The sequence below is a fragment of the Dermacentor andersoni genome, chromosome 4 (genome assembly GCF_023375885.2).
Source record: "Dermacentor andersoni chromosome 4, qqDerAnde1_hic_scaffold, whole genome shotgun sequence".
Taxonomy (NCBI): domain Eukaryota; kingdom Metazoa; phylum Arthropoda; class Arachnida; order Ixodida; family Ixodidae; genus Dermacentor; species Dermacentor andersoni.
In genome coordinates, this window is record NC_092817.1 from 112,452,147 (window position 1) to 112,475,997 (window position 23,851).

The 23,851-nt window shown below is 43.3% G+C and overlaps 1 long non-coding RNA gene across 1 annotated transcript; it reads left to right on the top strand.

The window, feature by feature from the left end:
* The first annotated feature begins 2,025 nt into the window (after positions 1-2,025).
* LOC126537447 (uncharacterized) lies at positions 2,026-17,355 on the top strand. The gene is made up of 4 exons (XR_007600768.3): positions 2,026-2,450; positions 4,157-4,262; positions 6,747-6,816; positions 14,171-17,355. It is a non-coding gene; the product is annotated as an uncharacterized lncRNA (long non-coding RNA).
* Positions 17,356-23,851: the final 6,496 nt, after the last annotated feature.

Consider the following 23,851-nt stretch of genomic DNA (forward strand, 5'->3'; position numbering starts at 1 on the left):
AATGAAAATATTGTATTAATGAGCGCCATTCTTAAGCATATAAATTCACAGCCTAAAAAATTACGCGGATCGCAAGCACTGTGGGAATCGATGTAAGCGAAGCTTTTGTGTTGCTTGCTTTTATTGACGATAATTAGCGGTAATGCTGACTGCGAATGTATAATTTCTTCAGCGTTTAGTGCAATACGAGAGTAGCCAGTTGATGGAAAATGTTACCTTGCGTTCACCACTATCTTTTGTCTGCGTAGTACACAACACACAGTGAGACGCGTTCGCTCGAGGCGTTGTTGTGCGCCATTGTTTATAATATACGAGAGGGTTGAGCACTGTCATTGCTTCACATGGCACATCGCATAGCGGCAGACATGTTGCCGGAACTATGAGGCTCTACGTGCTAAAACCATAATAAGATTATGAGGCACGCCGTAGTGGCGGACTCCCGAATAATTTTCATACCCTGGTGTTCCTTAACGTGCACCTAAATCTAAGTGCACGACTGTTTTTGTATTTCGCTCTCGTCGATATCCAGCTCCCGCGGTATGGATCGAAACTACGACGTCGAGCGATGCCATAGCCGCACAGCTACCGCGGCGGGCACAGAAACGTTAATTTGACGTGCGACCTCTTCCTTAGTCTTTCATAGACCTTACGGTGATTTAATGTGGCTTTGCATCAGCACGCGCTGCGTGAATAGTCCGCTGGACGAATTTGCATGGTGTTTGTTCTTGAGAAAAAGCAGAGACGTACAGTACCGTACCTTCCATTTGGCCCGCAACTGTTGTCGTGTCTTTAATAGCAGCCTTTCCTTTTCTTTGTTTCCTTAACGTAACCTTTTACCTGTCACGACCTTCCCTCCTGTATGGGAACTGCGAGCGAATAGTGGCAAGGCTGTTATTCACTCATTTCGCGATTGCGCCGGTTTTACCCATTCTCTGCCTCATCTCCTTGCTCCCTCTCTACCATTCTATTTAGCTCTCCTCAGGACTTGCACGTTAGTAGACCGGTAAGCGCTGCAGTTTATGTTATTGCGGGGGGTCACATATAATTACAGCTGTAAAGAGGCTAGTGTAACGACGTACAGGGAGCTCCAGAGAGCACTATGCACGTGTGACGCGATGAAGAGCTTCAAACGGATTTCTCGCGTCGCCATTCCTCCCTGCCCCGTTCCTTCCATGTATATGCACCCCTCGCCCCCCAACGTGGTGTGCTAGGCAGCAGCAGCAGCAGTGGAAAAGTCGAAAGAGGAGGCACGGAAAGCCTTGCTTTAAAAAAAAGGCTTTTTTTGTTGGCGTAATGTCGCGTGTCGTCGTGGCGTTATCGCGTCCTTTGCGGGGCTTCATCACTGCGAGCGCCAACTGTCCGATTTGCCCACTAGACTTTCCGCCTTCAGGAGTAACTAGTGTCCCATTGCCAAGACGGGATTGGTCGATCCCGTTTACTACACACGTACAAGACTTTTTTTTCAGTATGCACATTATTTTCGTCATCCACAGGTATACTGTGGAGGCACTTGCTTTTTACTGCACTGTAATAAGAAGTGAACTTGTTTTAGAATTATATTCTCTTATAATGTTCTCTTGCTATCATTGTCGAACGTAATCTACACAGAGTACTCAGGCACCCTGTAATGCTTTCCTTACGCCCGCCATTGTAATGCAAATAAACATACCTTGAACTCATTTTCTCAAAGATAGCGCTGAATAAAACGTTGACGTCATGCTGAACAAAATCAACAAGGGCCGTAGTACTCGATTTCCTGATCTCCCTGTTCGCAAGCTCCTTTTTTTTCAGAATGTGATCTTGTACCGTAGAAACGCCCTCGGACGACTCTGACGTGTTCATTTTCATTCTCATGCACCCATTGCAAACTGTCATCGCCGTAACTCCATGATGTCCTGGTGGCAGGCAACCATGGCGTGTCGCGCAAGTACACTGTAAACACAAATGAGCCCATATGGGCGTTTTAACAGTTGATATGCCATTTTCCCCCCCTAGCTTAAAATGAGTACTCCCACGAGAAGAAGTAAAATAAGCTAGAACCATTATTGTACCCCCGACCCCATTTGAAGGGGCATTGTGGTTGTAAAAGGGGGGTTTTCAAGGAATAACGGTGGCGTAGGGGAAATTGAGACGAGCCAAACAGAGAAAAGAATAACTCAGCCATGACCAACAAGGCAGTCAGCCGCAGCGACAATTTCAGTAGGATTATTTCTGCAGTCAGATTCGAAATATCCCGCGCAATGTGTGTCGGCGCTGTTTTTCTGTTCGGAGTAGCTGCGCCTTGGTGCTGCAGAGGACGCCGAAGTCGGAACTACGCGCGGAGGAACACCAGCCTTCGGAGCGCGCGCGCGCGCGTTGAAGGCTGCGGTCGAGCAGCCATTTGCCAGCGACGGGACATTCTTCTACCGTGGTTGATGTTTCTAACTGCTTTGAACCCCCAAGACTCCACGGTAAGTGACTTTGAACGATTATTACATGTTCTATGAGTGTGCATGTGTTATAAGTGAGGAGACGCGCTGATATGACTTATTGAAGGTCTCGGTACAACATGGCGCGACAGTTGGCCGTCCAGAACCATTTTGCACGATCACTGTGTTTCTTCGAGCTTTGTCGTAATCGAGGCGACTTGAGTGCTCAGAGTCAAGCGAGTGTACTTAAAAATTAGGATTTTATATAATGAGGGACTTTGCCGCGTCTTTAATTGGGCGGATGTGAGCATTCGACATGATCCCCGAAGCGCAAGCCACTAGCATAATAGTTACGTGCAGTGCGAGGTGAGCTAAGCTTCGCCGCCTAGCCGCGGCTTGAAAATGTGGCGGCTCGTTAAGGGTTTACTGCGGTGCGCGTGTGTGAGTGTTTGTACAGCGATCATTTGAGCGAGAACCGGCGGCGCTTCTTTGTGCGCGGTATCTGCTAGCTGGCGCGTACGTGGCGCCAATCCCCTAGCTCGTGTGATTGTGTGCAGTAGGTCGCCCACTTAGCGCGCATTGTGCAGATTTGCCAGTACGCTCCTTTCTATCGTCTGTGTCTCTTCGCGCCCACGTCGTTGATTGTGCAGGCAGTGCGCGACTGCGGCACGTAGCATGTAGAGCCTGCGCCCGTCGACTTTGATCTACGGGCGTGAAATGTCGGCGGCGCGTTTGTGGTATTAAAAGCGTGTGGTGAGCTTCCAACGGCACCACGGGTCAACGCCGCATGAGCTGCCGGTCATAGTATAAGAACCTCTTTATTGTTAGCGTACTGCTTGGCGGTAACAGGTGTCCTGCTTGGGTTCAGATTACTGGATACGCCGTCACTTGAACCTCGGCGGCCGGAGCAGGTGAGTACCAGTGGCGGCGGCACCTTGGCGGGCAGAAAACGGTGCCCGTGCCGTGACGAGATATATCAATTTACGCGGTAGCATTGCCGGTGATAGGTCATACGGGCGCGTCGCTCCATGCCTGTGTTCTTTGCTGAGGCCGCCACTACGCCTGCGGTGCACTTACTACGCTATATCTACATAGTCGATGCTTGTGCAATGTTGTTATTCAACAGCTGCAGCTGGGCTCTGGATACCTGAACTTGTTTAATGTGTAATTACTTTGCTGCTGTGCCATTGCGTATTGAGTACAGATATATAGTATTCAATTCTAGGTGCCAAATTCACACAAAGAAGTTGCGCTTTTCAACTCAGGGTCATATCACACATCACAGCGTCATCCTATATTGCACGAGTATTAATAACAAAATTTCTGTTGCTGGTGAGAAAAAAAAAAGGCAGACCGATCAACCTGTAACCTGTATCTGTGAGAAAAATGTGCTTCAAGTCCGCCATTGTGTATAAAAAAAGTACTACCTTGGTATTCAATGTCAGTAACACTCATAAGTTATGCATCCTTTTGTGTGAAATAATTTGTCTTAGAAGCCATTCATTGTAAGGGATCAGTAAACATCTCATAGCTTAAGTAGTGCATATGTGCATGAGTTGGGCAAAGGTATTGGTTTGTAAAGAGCAAAGCTATTAAGATATAAAATATTGGCAAGCTTAGTTTAACAATAAGCTGACGAATATACAAAACCTAATGTAGCAGCAGATGTTCTCCAAGATAAGCTTGTGACCAGCTTTTTTGTGTTCTGTGTGATCATTGTAGTGTCAAATTTTTCATTTTTATTTCAGGACTGCGGCTGCGGTCGTTTCATTGCCAACTATGAGGATGAAGCAGCTTCATGGCCGGAGATCGGGCGCCTCCCATCAGTTTCCCTTTTCAGCAATAGAGGCCTTGGTATGCTCTTACCTAGAGTTTGCTTTTTTACCCTGTATGTTTTGAGTGCAATGGCTAGTTTAGCGGCATTACTTAGAGTGATTGGTGTGACACCTGTTCCATAGGAGGTATGCAGGTTATCCCACGTAACTTTAGCAAACTTTTAAAAATATGGATATGGCACCTAGCTGCACAGAACCTATGTAATGTTGTTTCCTGTCTCTTGGAAATACTTGGATTTGCTGCATTTTGCCTAATTACCTAATTAGTCTTAATCAATTAATCAACTTCTCAAATGTAATTAGATAAAAAGTCTCAATTATAAAATTGTAGAGCATCGTGAAAATTTCCCAGTACAGCTATCTGTGGCTCAATATGTGCTACATTATGTGTTTTTAGAGCATGAAAGAAGCCTGAGAATCTCGCAAAGTGCCTTGAGTATGTTTCTGTGTGACAGTGCCTGTGTTGTGTTCTTCCTTCAGTCCTCGTCTTTTGCGCTGTACTAACAGTCGACCTCGAGTGGCCATTCCCGTGGCAGTCTTGCATGTATTGAGTGCTTGCCCTGTATAGGCATGTGTGTTTCCAGTAAGAAAAAAAATACTGAAGGAGCCCAACGTGATGTATTTCAGGACAAGTGTATGGTGTAAATTACTATTTGAGAATGAAATAAACTGAAACAAGACTTCACAGTAGAGGTATGCAGGTGTGTGCATCAGCATAATGACGAAAACCTCATGCAAGTTTAGAAAAATATTCATTAAGTTAGTTTCTGTCATTCTTCTCTGTCACATTATTATTGCAAAAATGTGCTCTCTAGTATTGCACGATTAAAAACAGTTCAAGTACATCATTTGCTGGAACCTTGACATTCATAGCAACATAGAGAGGAATGGTTAAAAATTTGCTTTGCTTCTCTGACCTTCATTTTAGGTCCTTCTCATGTTTGCTAAGCTTCTTAAACTATCATAGACCCCTTCCAGGGTTTACAGGCAGCTTGAGCACATTGTGCCAGATTGTGGAGAAGCTGCAGAGGTCGCAGTGTGTATAGTGGTGTCCGGTAAATGCAAGTTTATTGCAAGATGCATTATGCTCAGTACCAATTATATTCAGTTATAATTTTAGCAAAAATCTGTTTTCCAGATATATATCAATGTGTATCCAAAGAACTGCACTTTTTAAAAGAGTTGCTCATTCTCTGTCTACTGTCCGGTGTTGTTAAATGCATGTATGTTGGACAGCATAGTGCTTGGCCTTCAGCTGAAGGTAGTAGTGTAGAAAGTGGTAGCAGTAGTAGCTTTATGCATGTGCATAAAGCTGCAGTAAGCCAAATGTGAAAAGATAAGGGCTAATATGATACAGCCATGTAGCAATATTTACGCAAGCAAACTGTTTGATGCAATGCCTAGGAAAGTAAGCAAAAATATAAGAATGTGCTTATATGATAAACAGTACCTATGTTTCAGGCGCATGGCCTTCTACCGCCATATTCCATAACAGTTCATTATTTAACACTTTAAAACTACTTGCCCTGTTTATGTCTAACTGCTCTAAATTCGAAAATTTTCATTGATTGCACTATGAAGGTTTTGGCCGTGGCTTAAGTTACTGCCAGAATTAAATATATAGTTCTGGCCGTCCTATGTGTGATAACAAAAAGCCATTTTGGAATCAGGTGACTGTTATGCAGTATGCTAAGTGTGCGTATTAGAACAGCCACTTATATTTTCATTGTAACCATGTATAAATTATGTATGTACACATCACGAAGCCATAGACTGTGTACTCTTAATTGGAGGTGTTATTGTGTGGAGTAGGTTTTTTTGTAAGCATTGTCTAGAATTTGCACTACATTAAAATGTAGTGAAGCCAAGCGAAAAATATTGACAAAATGGCTAAAGTACATTCTTAAGAGTATTAAGCGAACTTAGATGACTTTACAGCATGTAGTAAAACAAGAATGGGAACTGAAGTGCTTAATTTTTGTTCATTATTACCATATGGCACCAACATGCAAGGAAGACAAAAGAGGAAGAGAAGTGAAGTGCACTAAAGGGCAACTCGCTCCTGATGGGAGCTGCATTCACATCTACATGATGCATGCAATCTTTGAGTTATAGCAGCAGCTAACCACCTGTTCACTTTGTTGCACATTTGTATTTTTTACATACTAAGTCTGGCCCTGGAAGTGTTAAGCAGTGCCACTTGTGGCATTGGTGCTGCATGCAAGACATCCTTCTAACCACAGGTGTTATGTATTATGTAAACCTAAGTTCTTTTAAATTCATGTAGCCCACAAAAGTTCCATTTGAAAGGATGTGCCATATTTGCCACCACTGCCATGAGTAGCATTGGCTGACAGTCACAGGGCGAGACATTAACCTTGCTCAGCTATTATGCAAAACTATTTTACATACAAATGTGGCAATTAGTATACATGCCGAAAGCCTCACAGAATAAAATTTTTTATTCGCATCTTACAACGATTGTTATTTTGCTTTAACTCAGGAGGCCTTTCTACCTGCGTTGCATCCTGTGGCTGGACCACTCCAACGATCTCGGCAGAATCGTTACACAGGTGTGTTCTTTTGTGATTCTCAGTACTGATATTTTCTAGTTTACGTTCAATGTAAATGCACAGATCAAATGAAAAACAGGTTAAAAGATAAGCTCACAGGCACTCTATCCAAATGTTTGTTAGGAAGGAAAATCTTTTTTACAAGTTGTCGTTATAGCAACACAAGAGAGTGTGCACATCACACCACCAGTACCTAGCAAGCAACAGCATTATACCTTAGAAGAAGCCAAAACATCAGGCGAAAACCTGTACTAAACTAGGGACTGTATTAAGACCTTTTCGAGGCTTAAACTACTTCTTGGGTTACTCTGTCTAATTGCTTGAACTGAACTGACGTGTCCTGCAAAACGGTTTGCATTCGCATTTGATACAATTTGCAGCAAAATATGAACAAAGGGCTGCAATACTCTAAGGGCCTACTATTGAAGTTGCAACCAGTCTTCCCAGTGTACTGCAGCCTCAGGAACATGAAATGTGGTACACTGTACCACATGCACACACAACAAATTTTAATCCATGGGCATCTGTACACTGTGCTTGTGCAGGACTGCGCAACTGGCTGTTTATTCGTGACTGAAACAGCTACGTACATCAAGACTGTATTGGGAAGCCACCATTTTTTTCAGTCAGTGTAACAGTCCATAAACATATGGATTTCCATGAGCATTTTGTCTGCCACACTTTTCTTTGTCGTTTTTTTTTTTTGCACTCCAGCTTTGATGGCTGCAAGACACATCAGGCTGGCTGAAGAGACAGTGGTAGCCTAGTAGGTGGCCTCACAAAGTTGTTATTTTGATTTTTAAGAGCCGACTTGCTTTGGACAATGCTGAATAACACATCAAAAGGCACGGGATTATTGACAAGGTTAGAATGACTTTGAAAGAAGTTTAAGGCTTCTTTTTAACTCTGATCTGTCTGCTGAGACCAAATCATGTCAGCTTTTAATGAAGCAGTGTTCAGGTTGGAAAGCTGCAAGGCTGTGTGGGTACTCAAACACCATCATTGCCTCATATAGCTGAAGTTGCTGTGACATCAAGGCAGAAGCAAATGACATGGCAAAGGAAAGGTTGGTCGGCAAAGGACTCATTAGCAATTATGTAGGTTCAAGGGCTATTGCACTGAGTAAGAAAATGTGTTCCTGATACAGCGTGAACAGTGTTAATGCTGAAGAACAAACTGGCACCATCTCCCCAGTCCTACACAAGCACGTGCATAGAAAGGGATGCCTGTTGGCCTTGAGGGCCACCACTGGAGGGATCACCTGCTATCGCTATGACATAGAATGTGACATCAGATGACTATAGTTCACACCTTTGCTGCAGCTCGCTGGCTGGGCAATTGAAGCCTTGATTGTAAGGATGAAAAGTTTCAATCACAAGGTGGCAATTTAGTTGCCAACTCATGGTTCACTGCTCAGTGCTGCAGTGCTGGACGTATTTGACCAAGCCTGGTGCGAGTTCTCATGAGTACCCATGTTGAAGCTGCCGCTAGATACTTAGTTGATAAAGTCACTGAAAATGAAATTCGGTCATCGAAAGAGTCATGAAAACGATGCACACAAGGCTTGTAGCGTGCTTACTTGGTATGGCCTCAGTCAAGACACCCTGTGTAGAGATGCTGGCAAAAATGCAGCAGAAGTGTGGATTGAGGAGAAAAAAATATAAGCTGTTCAAGTTCCACATATAACAAACTGATAATAAATCGCCGTTCAGCAAGAACTCCGGCAAAAGGGGCAAGCCGCACTCTCCACAACGAATGCTATAAAAACAGTACTGTTATTGCAGCAAAATTGCCTATAGCTCTTTTGATAGCTTGATAGCTGGTAGCTACTTGATGGTAGCACTTGATAGCTGGTATCACACAATGTTTTCTATACCACGAAAATATTCCAGCACGTGGGGGCCACAATTCTCCTAGAGGCCAATACAGACACAGGTTGCCAGCAAGCATGGACTAAAGATTTTTCCGTTTGCATTGATGTAGTCTACCACATTTTGTTTTCTTGGGTGCACAGTCACACTAGGGTAACAATTTTCTGCCTGAATATTCATCGCAGGGAGCACTGCAGCCAGCTAAAGCGAGTTTTTTGTTCACACCTTGCCACAGATGCGGCAAGATGTAGACTTGACCCATTTTTCTAGGCACATTTGTTAAGTTCAAGAAAGAACACAGAGTAGCTTAAGAACTTTATTCCTTCTAGATTTAAGGCGTGGGGCCAGGTATTAACCATTGTTTTAAGAATTTTACCAAACCGGGAAAGATTCTTTCTTGAAAGTCTTCTCATATCAGCTTGATACAGTCCCTGGCTTAGTATGGGTGCATGTGCTGTGGCTTTGTTTTAGTCTGTTTAAAAGGTCGTTTTCCTTTTGAGTGTTCCAGTCGCAAAGAAATCACAAATATATTTTGATTTCAGGAACCCTTGTGACATTACACAATTCCTTTACATGTTGCAACCAAGCTTATTTTTCAAACACATGCCTTTCTTTCAGCATGAAAAAAACATTTTAGATGAAACAAGGCAAAAATGGCTGCTTATGCATTTGTACGATATTCCAACTGAGAGGGGTGAAAAGTAATAAAATGTTCTACTTTCATAATTTTTCTACCATGTGTACAACATTTCTTAATAGGCATGAAGCAAATTCACTTTTATCACTAGCCTATTACAGAAACAAAAAATGACAAACTGAGCTTTTAAGGGGGCCCTCAGAAGGGCCCAGTTCGTGCGTCTTCTTTTCTAGCGCCATGGCTGTGAGCGCAGCTGAGCACATCTGCAGCCTGCACACCCTGTTCTAGAGGTGACCTGCTGCGTGTGGAAAGACTAGACGTGCTGATATGGCGTGGTACTGTGTGCAGTCTTCCCACGTGTTTAGTACACGGGGTTGCATAATCTGTAGTTTCAGAGATGCATTGAAGTTTGAGACAGACAAAGCATTCGCCTCCACTGCCAGCACTTTTCATGATAGTGTCATTCCACTGTGTGTGGCAGTATCAAAGAGGACAGGGTGGATGCGAAAGCAAGGCTGGGTTTGCTTCATGCTACCTATGTGAAGGTATCGTTAACACACCGTGAAACCGTATCTTTGGTCGCTGACTCTCAAATTCAAAATTTTTTTCTCACTCAGATTTGTGTTTTCTGACTGCAGCCCTTTCCGTGGGAAAACAATCCATTTGCAAATGTACTTATTTGACTAAACGGGCGAATCTGAGTACAACAAACCAAATTGCTGATTTTAATGCATTTGTTATGTGGGGGTTCCTTTGTATATGACTCCAGAAAAAGCCAACCATTGTCTGCTCACACTCCGCCGCGCCCACCCACATAGGAATAAACTTAATTTTGGTTGGCCACGATGCTTATCGGTGTAGTAGCTGTCGTGTGTCCACCCATACACATTTTGTTGGCTTCCCGAAAACCTCAAAGAACAGCTGTATTTTGCTTATGTGCATTCACTAATCAAATAAGTACATGTTTGCTAGAATCCCCATAATATTGAGTCAGCTGGTCTGCTTGAAAATGTTCAAAATATGGCAGTTAGATTTGTAATAGGAAGTCATACTAAAAGGCTTTGTATTACTGAGAGTAAGGGTAAGCTGCAATGGCAGGATTTAAAAGACTGGGAAATCTCTTCAGTTAAAATTATTTCAAGCATATACTGTTCCAAACATCTAGAGATAGAGAAATTCATATCAGGCTATCGTCATACCTCACAAGAAAGAGATTACACTAAAAAGGTTTATTAATTTCCTTTTACTTATAGGTGATGCCTCACATTGTTTTTTCCTTGGACCAAAGGGACTGCAAGGTTTTTCAGCCTGCAATTGTTTGCATAGTTTTCAAAGATAATTCCCTCCCTGCTTTGTGTGCTTGATTTGAATGTAAGTTACATTACACAGAATGCATACCCCCCCTGCAATGCCAGTACAGGCGAAGCAGGCACTAAATGAATAACCACGAAAGGATTTTGGAGCGAGCAAAAATGGCATGTGCAATAGATATGCGTAGATGTCCCGTTGGTGTTGCTGTCAAACAAGAAATTGGGATATCGAGGAACTGAGCAAAGTAACTACATGTGTGCTTGCCAAACTATAGCTGTCATTTACACCTTGCTTGTGACTTAGCTACCAAAAGAAGTTTTTTTGTCTTGTTCTTTTTCTGTTAAAATGTACTTTTTTCTTTGTCTACTTTCGTTTGGGTTTTTGTAGCTATATCGTGCACATGGGACCAATAATGCCGTGTGGAAGTTAGTGGTTGTTGGTATTTCTCACTGCCTGTCGTTTGTTCAATGTGTGTACTAAAGTCAATAGAGCACCAACCAGTATAAACCAGTGTGTTGAATTTGTTTTCTTGTTTTAGTACAAATGATCTGACTGGTTATGTGCCCAAATAAACAATTAGATTATAAAAAAGTTCATCAGAACATGTCATGCATTTTACTTATAATTACCCTATTTCAACTGCAGAACCCACATATTAAGGCATGTAGATTTAAGTAGAACAAGCCTTTTTGCAATCCTTAGTTCTGAATAGGTGAGAGCAGTGCTAAGGACACAAAGTGAGTCCACATGGATAAATGGCATGGTGCACTGTGCACTGACTAATAATTGATGTGTTTTCGCAACAGACAAGCAAATAAATATCCAGTAATGCCTTGTCAAAGGCACGAAAGCTCATAAAGAGGCAGGGGGTGGTCAGATACAAATGTGCCGTGGTTTCAGGTTTGTTAATAAGCATACCACTTTTCTGTAACTTCTGAGAACAGGTGCTGCGCTGACACATTATTCTTTTTTTTTCTTGTTGTTATTTTGTGGGATTTGATTAGTTTCTGGTTTAATGGTTGCTGCTTTCGCTAACATGTTGCACTTATGAAATTTGGGCTGTCATCTGCACTGTTTACAGTGTATGTACTCTTGTGGTCACATTATAGTGGTGCTTAATTGTCAAGGCTCTCATTCAAATATAAGCTTGTCTGGTCTACATATGCTGTCCTTCATGCCAAAGGAAAAAGATATACTATGTTTGTGTCAGAAGGAAAGAAACTGAGACTGGTGTCTATTATTGCACATAAATCTATGCTTAGTTGCGTTAACATTTTTGCATAATTTCAACAACTTATTTAGTGCATTTCTGTAACATTCACACTCTTTCTTATCCACTTAGGTGTAAGGAATAAAGGCAAAAAAGTAAAGCATTGCAGTGGATTTAACTTAATGCTCTTGATTCTTCTTACCTTCTTGATAGCTTTTCTATTTGGAAGAGCATATGTACAAAAGCATGTTTTGACCAAATAGGCTGCTGTTTGGGAGGCTTTGCAAGCACCACTATAACGTGACAAAAGCAGTGTGTGGCCATTTGGTTATATAAATTCTGGTGTAATGACACCACAAAAAGTAAACAAAGATAGGTACGCACATGACACAAGCACCGGATCTCACTTCAAGCTTTAAAATAAGGAAACAGGCAATATTTAATAACAGGTGGAGACATGATGTGATGATATCTGTTAAAAGAAATTCTTTATGCAGTGCAACTAATGGATCACTGATACATTCGTCATTCTTTTTAAATATTGCAAGCCACAATTACCTTGCATGTTGTCAGGTCGTAATACCCGGCTACAACGCAGTTTTGTGGAACACAGGACCGCAGTCACATTCTTTGCAGTATTTAACATTGTCTGATGGAGGATTGTTTCACACGGATGACTCATACTCCCTCAATTTCCCTGATTTCGCATTAATAGAGCATCCCATCTGTCCAATGTAGGCACGGCCTTATCATGGCAGCAGACTACACAACGCTTGCGGCCTAGCTCACTAGATGCATATTGTGCTTCAACCACAACCAAGCTTTTCCTTTTTTTGGCTTCTGCCTTTTATTACAGCACAAAACTCTCCTAACAAGGGTCTGAGAAAACAATGATTTGCACAACTAAATTAGGCATGAATATGGAATATAATGAATGAGATGAAGTAAAAACGTGGTTGCAGTTGTTTCGTATGCATTTGTAATTTTCATCGGTAATTGTGTAGCTGGTCTCTACGGGCAAAAATTTTTTTTTCTGTATGAAACGTGATGAGAGATTTGCTCTGATGAGAAAAAAAGACAAGCCAGGAAAACAAATTAATTTGTTGCGTGCAGCACAATTTGCAGGCGGTGCACTGTGCAACGGAGGTTATGTACAGTCAGCCATTCCCTTCCAGTCATGCTTGCATTGCATACACACATTGTATTAATTTGAGATTGCGGCTAATGAAGTTTGTGTGGAATAACTCTCATTCGCACATAGTGATGCACTGCAAAATAGATTGGTTTGTTCCTGTGTTCACCAAAACTCGTAGCCAGAAATTATGAGCAGATGTACATAAGATAATTAAGCTTTGGCAGATTAGCACGAAAAGGACAAATGCATCAGTCATTCTCAGTTACATTGCACAAAGAATTTGTTTTTGAATTAATGACATCACTTCCTGTCACTATGTGTTGTATATGATGTCTGTTTTCTTATTAAAGCGAGAGTTGAGGTTAGGCACTTGTGTCCTGCATGTCTTTGTCTTCGTTTGCTTCTGTGGTGCCATTACACCAGAATAAGTTCATGACAGGAGCTGCCAGTCTATGCAGTTATACTACATTGGGCTCAGTACGCCTGGCGGCCTGAATGTGACGACTGCGAAGTAGCAGTAAGAACTTCAGAAGGGTAGAATTTTGTGTCGGTGGCGCATATTACAGTATGGTGAAGCGCTATAGATGGAACAGTGTGAGGCGAGACAGATGGGAAAGTGCTACAGACAACTGTGAATGTTTACTGGAAAGTTTCGCTGCAGCGGGACAATGCATGCGTTATCCTGGTGCAGCAAAATTTGCCAATGTTCATAGTTGTCAGTAGCACTTCCCCATCTACATTACACTTCACCGTACACTAGTAGCAGTAACAACAGCAACCAACTGACCCAAGCAATAATGAAAGCCCACAGAATTGCCAAATTGTAGGAGAAATGTTTCACTGTAACACATGTTTTGTTAACTGACAAGCAAATGGCATACATGTCTGCGAACCGATAATCAGACTCATTTTTCATGCACATACATTATTTTGTACAACTGCTTCCTGCTTTGGTTTTTTATGGCTTTCAGGAAGCATTCCAAAGTGCTTAACTGTTTGTCTGTTCTAGAATTGAATCTGTTCTCAGCCAGCACTATGTGGCATTACTGCATAAGCCCTTACTTCGTCAGTGTCCTTCGCACTGTTCCCAACTAAATATGAATAACCAAATAACCATGTTTTTAAATTTTCAGATTATGAAGAAAATACTCTTAATATGTATTTCATTAGAAAAATTTTCTCAATTTTAGGAAGAAGTCTGGCTGGCCCCAAGCCTGGTGCAAAATGAAGAAATGGCACTCCACATCAATTCATGTTTACTTGTCGTCATAACCAGTCTGTTAGCTTAATTTTTGGTTCTTCCTATTGAATTCTCAAGAAAGGTACCAACTCTGTCATTCATTGAAAACAAATTTTTGCACTTGGGGATGCAGCCATGCACAAAGCCTTTGAGCTAATTAATATCTTTATTCTTTAAAGAAAGTGCAGCTCCTGCGTGGAGCATTAGGTTGAATGAGACGAGGGTAAATGAAAAGATGGCGAAATTAGTCGTCAACAGTTGTCCAACAAAGGAAGTCTCAAGCTGGAGGCAACATCTTTGCAAGAGAACCAAATGGCTCCAGCCTGAGACATTCGTTGTGCAACCTGGCAAGTCTCCTTCTCGAAATATTTCCTCTAGCCTGAGACCTATATCCATTCCACCACCCTTGACCGACAATACACCTATACATTTGGCAACCCATGGAAAGGTAGCAAATTCACATTGAAGGAAAGGGAATGTAGTGTGCACCCTGGAAGGTAGCATGAACAGTATTTTATTTACTTAATGAAATGCAGATTTGCTATCCAATTACTTTATTTTGATCCCCGTTTTATAATTGGACAGCATGGTTCCTCAGAGAGAATAATAATTCGAAGCTCACACAATTTTGCTCCTTTATGTCTGTTAAATCTGTCCTGGTTGCTACACTATCAGCCCTGTCTGGAATTGCATAGCAGTGTTTTTAGCATGCATCCGAATTCAAAAGAATAGTTAGGCTTCTACCTCAGAATGTTTGCTACTGTGTTGCAGCTCGAATTCTATGTCTAGGTGGTCACTGTGATGCCATGTGCTATTAAATAAGACCAATATGCTATTTGAAGGGCAATTAAATGCAATCTCAAATGACCTCAGCTTGGGGAATGACACAATTGGAGGTCAATGTGATAAGGAGGATTTGATTTCTGAAAACAAGGCACTTAAATGGGAGAAAGCATGACTAATTTCGTCTAAAGATGCTGCTATTGGATATGATCAGGGAAGGTACTTGTTCGTGGCTGCATTTGCAACATGTTACATTGCTGGCTTTATATATTGCACTGGGTACAGTGAAATGTTGCTGCTTGCACAATATTCAACTAAACATGGTAGCCATGCTAATGTGTCCATGCAGAACACAACTCATCCACTATTATGGACTACAGTGGAATCTCGATAAACGAAAATCACTTCGAAACTGCCGCTTAAATAGGACACCATCCTGTAATTGGTTGGCTCTCTGCAATGTCTCTCAGTAAATATAATGCCTGGTAAATGGAACCAATTTCCCTGGCACCTTGAGGCTCCATTTAAAGAGCACCCACTGTAAAAATATAGGGGGGATTGTGTTTGGAACTTTCGTAAATGTAGTTTTAAACAAAACCGCATTTCAGTGGGAGCGAAATGCAAAAGCACCCGTGTACTTAGGTGCATGTTAAAGAACCCCAAGTTGTCCAAATTAATTCGGGGTTACTCGCTATGGCATGTGTCATAATCAGAAGGTGGGTTCTGGTTCGTAAAATACAATAATTTTTAATAGCTTGCTCAGAAATCCAGCACTAAATTATGTAGCTTGTTTGTGTGATGAGTCCCAATTTCTTAATTTAGTACTTTGACATTTATCATATTTGTGTGCTAGTCCATGCAAACTACCACTGATCGGCCTCATTATACCAGCCACTGTTAATTAGGAATGGCTTAGTCAAGCAACTTAAACTTACAGCACAAACACCTAAGACGAACCACAAAAGGAAGATACGACACACACTGGTGCTAACAACTTTATTTCTTCGTCGTCGATGCAATATAAACCCTAGGCCACACTACTGCGCAGGCACTCGGATTACATTACAGAGATCTGCCAAATTATCACATACGCAAGCGTAGGAAGTCAAATTCAGATGGATGCAGGGACAAAGATATCTTACTAATGCAATTATCGCCCTGCCTTTCTTGTGGTAGGCCTCTAAGGCAAGCCGCACATGCTCATTCTTGCTTTTGCCAAGAATCGACGTCCCATCAAGTTGTGCCTCACAATTGTTGCAAGAGTTTATATGCGCACCAAGGTGCGCTCCTCTATCTACATTTTTGTTTACTTGTAGTGCATGTTCCCTGAGTCGCTCATTGACGCAATGCCCTATCTAGCCAAGCTATGTCTTACCACATGAGAGTGAATGGTATAAACCACGCCGACCGCGCACAACACGTATGAAGCATCATGCCGAATTTGGCATCCTCCTCTGCCCTCTCCGCAGGTGCGGGAGCATAGCTTTAGAAGCTTGTTCGGTGCAGAAAACGCCAAAGGAACACTATGCCTGCAAGCAATTTTCTTGAGTTGATAGATGACCTTATGTGTTTAAGGGACCGCGCAGGGAACATGCACAAAAAGTAAACGATAATGTAGATAGAAGAGTGCACATTGTTGCGCATATAAACTCTTGCAAAAATTGTGAGGCACGACTTGATGGGACGTCGACTCTTGGCAAAAGCATGAATGAGCTTGTGCGGCTTGCCTTAGAGGCCTACCACATAAAAAGGCAAAATGATAATTGCATCAGTGACATAGCTTTGTCCCTGCACCCATCTGAATTTGAGTTCCTACGTTTCCATATGTGATAATTTGGGCGATCTCTGTAATGTAATGTGTGCGCCTGTGCAGTTGTGTGGCCGAGGGCATATATATGCATCGACGACGGAGAAATAAAGAAGTTGTCAGTTAGCGCCAGCGTGTGTCATATCTGCCTTTTGCGGTTCATCTTAGGTGTTTGCGCTGTAAGTTTTAAGTTCAGAATTATGTACCAACTAGGATAAATGAAGTTTTACTCTTAGTCAAGCGAGCTCAATATATAGTCTGTGCAAAAGTGTGGAGTGTCAGTACAAAGTAACAGTTCAAACACATGGCTCTGTAGTTACAGTTCAGTATGAAAGGAGATAAGATTTCTTAGCATTTCTTTCATTTACTAATTTCATTGTGTTAGGACATGTAGAATACTAGCAACTGGCATGCTTACAATGTACAGTGCTCTTTTTTAAAATCCAGACAATTGTTTTACTGGGGCAGAAATGTGCTTTCTTTTGGGCCCGGAAGTGAACATATATTTCTTACATTTGGTGTAAAATAAATTTTCTTCACTGTCAGTGTGTGTCTCGTGCATTTTTCTTTTCAGCTAGTCGCAACTGCTCTCGAAGGCGTTTGCTGGCCTCGGAGGCACTGCCAAGCTAGGACGACTGTATCAAAGCTTTGCAAAGAGGGGCTCTGTGATCAGCGAAAGGGAAAAAAAAATGAAGACGTGCGGTGACGGGTTCACTCGCCATTGGACCACGTGTGCGCGTGACTTGGTCGATTCAGCGGTGGCCCTGTGCCGTCGATTGGACCACGTGTGGCGAGCCCGCGGCGAAATGCTTCGTGGCGGTACGCCGCGCCTATGCAGCAGCAGACGAAACACCGCAGGCCAAGGTGTCGGACGCCGGCGTTCGCTCCGAGCAGGTGCGACGCCTGCTCGGGTGGCAGCTCACGGACGGCCGAGTTCCCTTGAGCCTTGATCGCCGGCGTTCGACATTTCGGCCTGCGGTGTTCCGTCTGGTACTGCGTAAGCGCGTGACCCGCGCCACCATGCATTTCGCTACGAGCTTGCACCTAAACTAAAATGCCTTTAATTCCTTCACAATACTCCCATTGTACCTCCCAGTCAAATAGGGGGGGGGGGTGAAGTGGGCGTATTACGGTACCCCCGTTGTGTGCCCAATTAATGCCCACTTCAATGGGAGTTTTGTCGTACGCCCTTTCAATGGGAGCAAAAAGATGTACAAAAGGGAATGCGCTAGAGGACAAGCAAAAAACGCCCATCTGGGTGTTTTCTTGTTTACAGTGTATGACTACGCTGATACGTTTGGTTTGGCATATACTATTTAGCTTGAAAAGTCCGTCCCTCTAACCTGATTGTCTTCTTCAATCTTTTATATACCACACGAGTTTGCTCATTATTCTAATTTTCAACTCACTCTGCCCTATTCCTCTTTTCGTTTTCGCAAAGTGTGTGTCTATCGCTGTGGTTACCAAATACGCCCAATGGTATGCTACCACTCAAGGCTTTGTGGCGACCTGAGCAAGTGAAGTCGCAGACTTTCTTCAACACGGCGCTCACTTTCAATATGGCTATCCTCAACTACTTTAGCGGACTTCACTCACCGCTTTCTCTTCACTGCCATCTCTTACACTACTCGCTAGTGCTACACACAACGCAAACACGCAACGCCCTTAATGAAGTATCACTTTCACGCTAGTTGACATGCTGTTGATGTACATTCCCTCTAATTACCGGGATAGGAGCGCTACCCGGTCTTTGGTGACATTATCGGTCTACAACCTCGCTCAGCAACCGCACTCGTAATTCATGACTTTTTTTTGTCGATAGGAGCATACTGTATTACCTCTGAATACACTTTCGGCTTTAGATGCGACTTTCCACGCCCGCTTATTCTGTTACGCCGACGGCACGCCGTTGTCGTCAGGCTGCCGCCTCATTCGGAGCTTCGTCATCACCAGAGAGCACAGAAAGGTGTTTTCGCAAACAAGCCACGTGATTTGAACCCCAGTATCCGCAGCGTACTACGCTGCGGATACACAAGCCACCGCAGCCACATATATGCTGGAGCCGCGTTCTTTTTCTTCTAGGAATATGGCCGCTGGCGGCTTTACGAACTCCCGTAGGCGGCAGCTGGGACTGGCACTGCAGAAGTTGAAGTATGTAACCTCCTTGCATAGAAACGACAGCATGGTTGCAATAGATTGTTCGATAAGTTTGGCATGAGGCCCGAGACGGCACCCTGTCTTCTAACGCGCTCTTATGTTTGCGTTCGCGTCTTCGAGCCACCGGGCACAGCGGGCCAGCGTAGACGCCACTGCGGATGTTGTACCACGCATGCGCACTGGCGTCTACGTTAGCCCACTGGGTACGCTGGCCTGCTGGCTCACTGAGCTATAACTCTCTTTTGTCTTGAAGGGACGCGCACCGTGAGATACTGCAAAGGTGCTTGCGTTGAGCGGATGTAAGGCGAGAAACGCTGTTCTAAACTATCTGTTCTCTAGCCTGTTCAGTAAACCGATGTTTATAGTATTCCCGCAAACGCAAGAGTCACGAATATGGCAATCGTAACCGCTAGAGTCACAGTGTGGTCGTAAGTTGTCGCGAAAGCGCAGCTGTAGTTCACAGAGCCTGTCACTAAGGGATACGCAGCGAGATATGGCCGATGAATAAGTAATTGCCAAGATTTGTGTTTGGTAAACGTTAATTACCAAGAACGGCGGTTGCTTATACTACCGCAAAGGCCGCATGCGGTGCGGTGACTCCAATCATTTGCTCGCCACATCCCACTTCTACATTGAAATTAAACTGGTTGCAGAAATTCCCGCTTATATTCTCTCGACCCTTAACTGCTACTTCGCCTGCCACCTGGACTCTAGTTTTTTTTTTTCTCTCTTTTTGTACCTCACTCCTTTCCCAATATAAGGAGACGTGCTTCCACCGACGTTCGGTTCTCCTTTTTTGAATGAATTCATTCACTCATTTATTTAATCCTACATTGCTGCATAAGTTAGCGTCTCTTCATCTCCATGATCATCCTCTCCCTCACCTGGAATCTACCATCGAAAAACAGTGCTGCTGGGTTGCATATGGCTGGGCATCGCATATACAGTTTTCTAGGAATGTCCAGCATTTTCGGTGGGTGACGAGACAGTATGGAGCACCTTCTCTGCCACTTCCACACTCAGGGATCTGTTCCTTGAGCAACTTTTACCCGGTTCGAAGGCAGACCACTATCGGAGAAAAGTATCCTGCGAACTTCACAAGGCCATAAAAGACCAACTTCGCTTCTTGAAAGTGCCTGAACTGTGTTTACTGCAGGGTTCACTCTCGCTACCTCTTCATTCTTTTCCCTTATATTTCTGCTTATATTTTAATGCGTAGCATTAGGATTGTTACAGTGGAAAAATGTGTAAGCGTGTGAAGTTTGGCAAACTGGTCACGTGGGAGAGGTAGAGTGGAGATGGGACCGCTTTGAAAAGTATATATATATATATATATATATATATAAAAGTTTTTTTTTTTTTGTAAGCCCTGATGAAGATCGGTCCACCGCTCGAAACTGTCGAAATTAAATACTTGTTCTGTTTACCTTGTAGCACCACTCAAGTTCTTTACGTTTGAAAGGTAGCCTGAAGAATCCCTCTTTGCCTACTATATATATATATATATATATATATATACATACATATGCATGGTGGTATGCTCCAGACCCCACCGTCGGTTACACTTCGCTCCTAGAAGAGACAGGACGTGTGTCGATTGAGGTACTGAATAACACTGCAATTCAGCAAACTTGGCATAAATCATGGATCCGGGACCTCACAGAGGTGCGACGTAATGCTTACCTAATTTCTCTCGCATCTACCGCTAAATTACCACTAATTTTTTCCCTCCCCATATGTACGGTAGCCAATCAGGCACGTCCATGGTTAAACTCCTTGCCTTGTGCACTTCCATTATTTGCCCCTTTCTTTAGTATGTTGCGCTTCTTTTTGTCGGTGGCCTGCCTCATCTCTCACAGGACGAAGTACAAAATGAAAAAAAAAGAACTTAGCAGCGGTAGTCGAGGGTAGCTTTTTTCGGATTCCTGATGCGTCGATTTAAAAGATACATTTCCTATCCAAGCCTACATGAAAGCGATACAGGCGAGGTGAGTTACGGTAGCTCGTGGGTTTCGACTGACGACGCTACTCACGCAAAACTTTTGCCTTTCGCGTGGTTGTGAACCGCAGTGAAAGACAGGAGGGTAACACGCCTTGCCGAATTGAAAAATTAGGAATGACTCATTGTTCGAAGGTTGGACATACATCAAGGACCCATAATACGAAACACCTTTTTTTTTAAATATGGGGTTTTACGTGCCAAAACCACTTTCTGATTACGAGGCACGCCGTAGTGGAGGACTCCGGAAATTTTGACCACCTGGGGTTCTTTAACATGCACATAAATCTACGGGTGTTTTCGCATTACGGCCCCGCTAAATGCTGTCGCCGAGGCCGGGATTCGATCCCGCGACCTCGTGCTCAGCAGCCTAACACAATAGCCACTGAGCAACCACGGCGGGTACGAAAGACCTTCAAGTGGGTATCAGCTTACAAAGGGAGAACTCAGTTGAAACGTTTTCAAGCGGGTAGACTTTTACTTCTCCTAAGGATATTTTTATTAAAATTTCCTTCCTTGCCATCAGGCGAAAGCTGACTAATAAGCATTTAAATTTTCTTTATTCTTGAGACCTTCTGTGAGTGTCCAGGTTGCTGTCATTTACAACTTGTTTGATGAAAAAGTCATTTGTGAATAAAAATTATTTGTATATATGAGTAAACGCACACACGACGAAAATCCTAGTCCATTTCTCAGTATTCACTCAATGAAGATGTAGCACGTCTACGCTGTCAAGTTGTAGTGATGTGAAGAACCAGGCTGTTCGAAAAGAGTGAGTCACGAATATAACTCATTATAAGGCGAGCTTGCGCTGGAAAAGAAAATAATAATCAAAGCACAACGATGGTGCGCAAAATAGTGCTTCCTCTGAATCTGATCTACGAATCAAGGCATCGGTGCATCATATTGGAATGGTCGTACATTTCAGTGCAATCGCGGGCGCTGAAATGTGATCGAGAGTGAATACGACGCCAGTATTCGCTTCACGCGCGCAATCTGATTAGATAACTCTCTTTCGCTATTAAACCCGTGACGACTTTCTGGATACTTGAAATACATGCAGGCGTGTCTTGAGCTATGCGATAACTTTGGAACGGTGGTGAGATGCTTAGGGAAGCTCACCCGTAAAAAAATATGACAATGTACTGTTGCTGCAAATATTAGCTGAAATATAATGCGCGTGGTAAAAGGGGCCCCCAAGACTGCACAGCGGCGCAGACATACAACAAATTCCAGAGCTAAACACTTTCAGATTACTGGTAGTTATTAAACCAGTATTTCGCGTCTCACAGAATCCCTGTAGTCCAGGGGCCAGTTCCACCACAGGCACTGTGTCGGAGCTCATATTTCACGTTACCTTACATATGTCAGCGATAACTGTTACGAAATCACGGTATTTACCTTTTTAGGTCTTAACATTAGAGAGCCAAAATATATGCCGTAAACACTCAATCCTAATACATTTGTACTTTTCATTCTAACGTACATGTCCGCGCTGCTCTAGCTGTTGCAAAGTATATACTGAATAATCTATGCAATGCTTTCCCCCAGGCAGCTGTTCTAACGCGAAAGCGTTAACGACCCCGTGTCTCAGAAAATCTCGTGTCGGCGTCGGCGGCGTTGTTCATATTGCCCGGTGCCCGGTCATTAACACATCTCCCCGTTTGTCCAACCTAGGATTTCCCACATTTTAGCGGTATTTCGTATATAACGCCCGTCACACATTTCACGTACTCTCTAGTGTGCTTTTGTGCTAGTGTACTGCCTAGCGTACTGTCTAGTGTGCACACTAGACAGTACGTGAAATGTGTGACGGGCGTTATATACGAAATACCTCTAAAATGTGGGAAATCCTACGTTGGACAAACGGTGAGATGTGTTAATGACCGGGCTCGGGAGCATGAACTGTCTGTAATCAACAAAGGTAACGCGCATTTACCTGCGCATTGCACGGTTTGCCTGGAAGGAACATGCCAGCCACTACTGCGTGAGATAAAGATACTTGGCAGGAGTGGTGATACGTTAGCAAGAACGTTTGGAGGCATATCACATAAAAGTAAGAGGCACGAGTTGTATTAGTGACACGTCTGTTTTTCTGTTTGAAAACGAGTTGCAAATGTTGAAAACGTGACTGTAATCGCTGTAGGCAACACTGATGTACGCATGCGCATTTGTTCATTCTCCCTGCCCTGCTCTACGAATACAATCGTACTCTTCCTTCCCAAGTCTTTATTTTACTTTTTTTTGGCGCAACAATGTATTCTTTAGATCCCAACCAACTCGCCCAGCAACAAGTTCTACGCAGTCAGTTCACCGACGCGGTTGTCACGAACAGCTGACATACGAAATCGTGAAACTTCACCATCGCGTCCCACAAAAAGGTCACGAGGTTGTATTTCAATGGGTACCTGGCCATTGTGGAATCAGGGGCAATGATTCCGCCAATAACGCTGCTCGCACATCACTTCAAAAAGAGCACAGCGTTCCAATTTCGTTTTCGAGGATAGACCCCGAAAGACAGCTTCGACACCTGGCACGCAGTCTCTCACTGACCGAGTGGAACTCGCCAAACCTAAGAATTACGCCACTGAATCAATTAAACCCCTCACTGCAACTCCGACATCCATTCGGACTTCCTCGACGTGAAGCTACGCTTCTCTGTCGCCTTTGGTTAGGAGTTGCCTTCACAAAGGCATACTCTACATTAATTGGAGTGACCGACAGTGCAGCATACGAGGTCTGCGGCATTGAAGAAAATATCGACCACCTGCTGTGCTATTGTCCACGATATGCCCCAGAAAGACAAGAACTTGCTAACGCCCTCCAAAAAATGGCTGTGGCTTAGCTAAGGTTAAGCCCAGGATGCGAAGCATACTAGCCTTTAT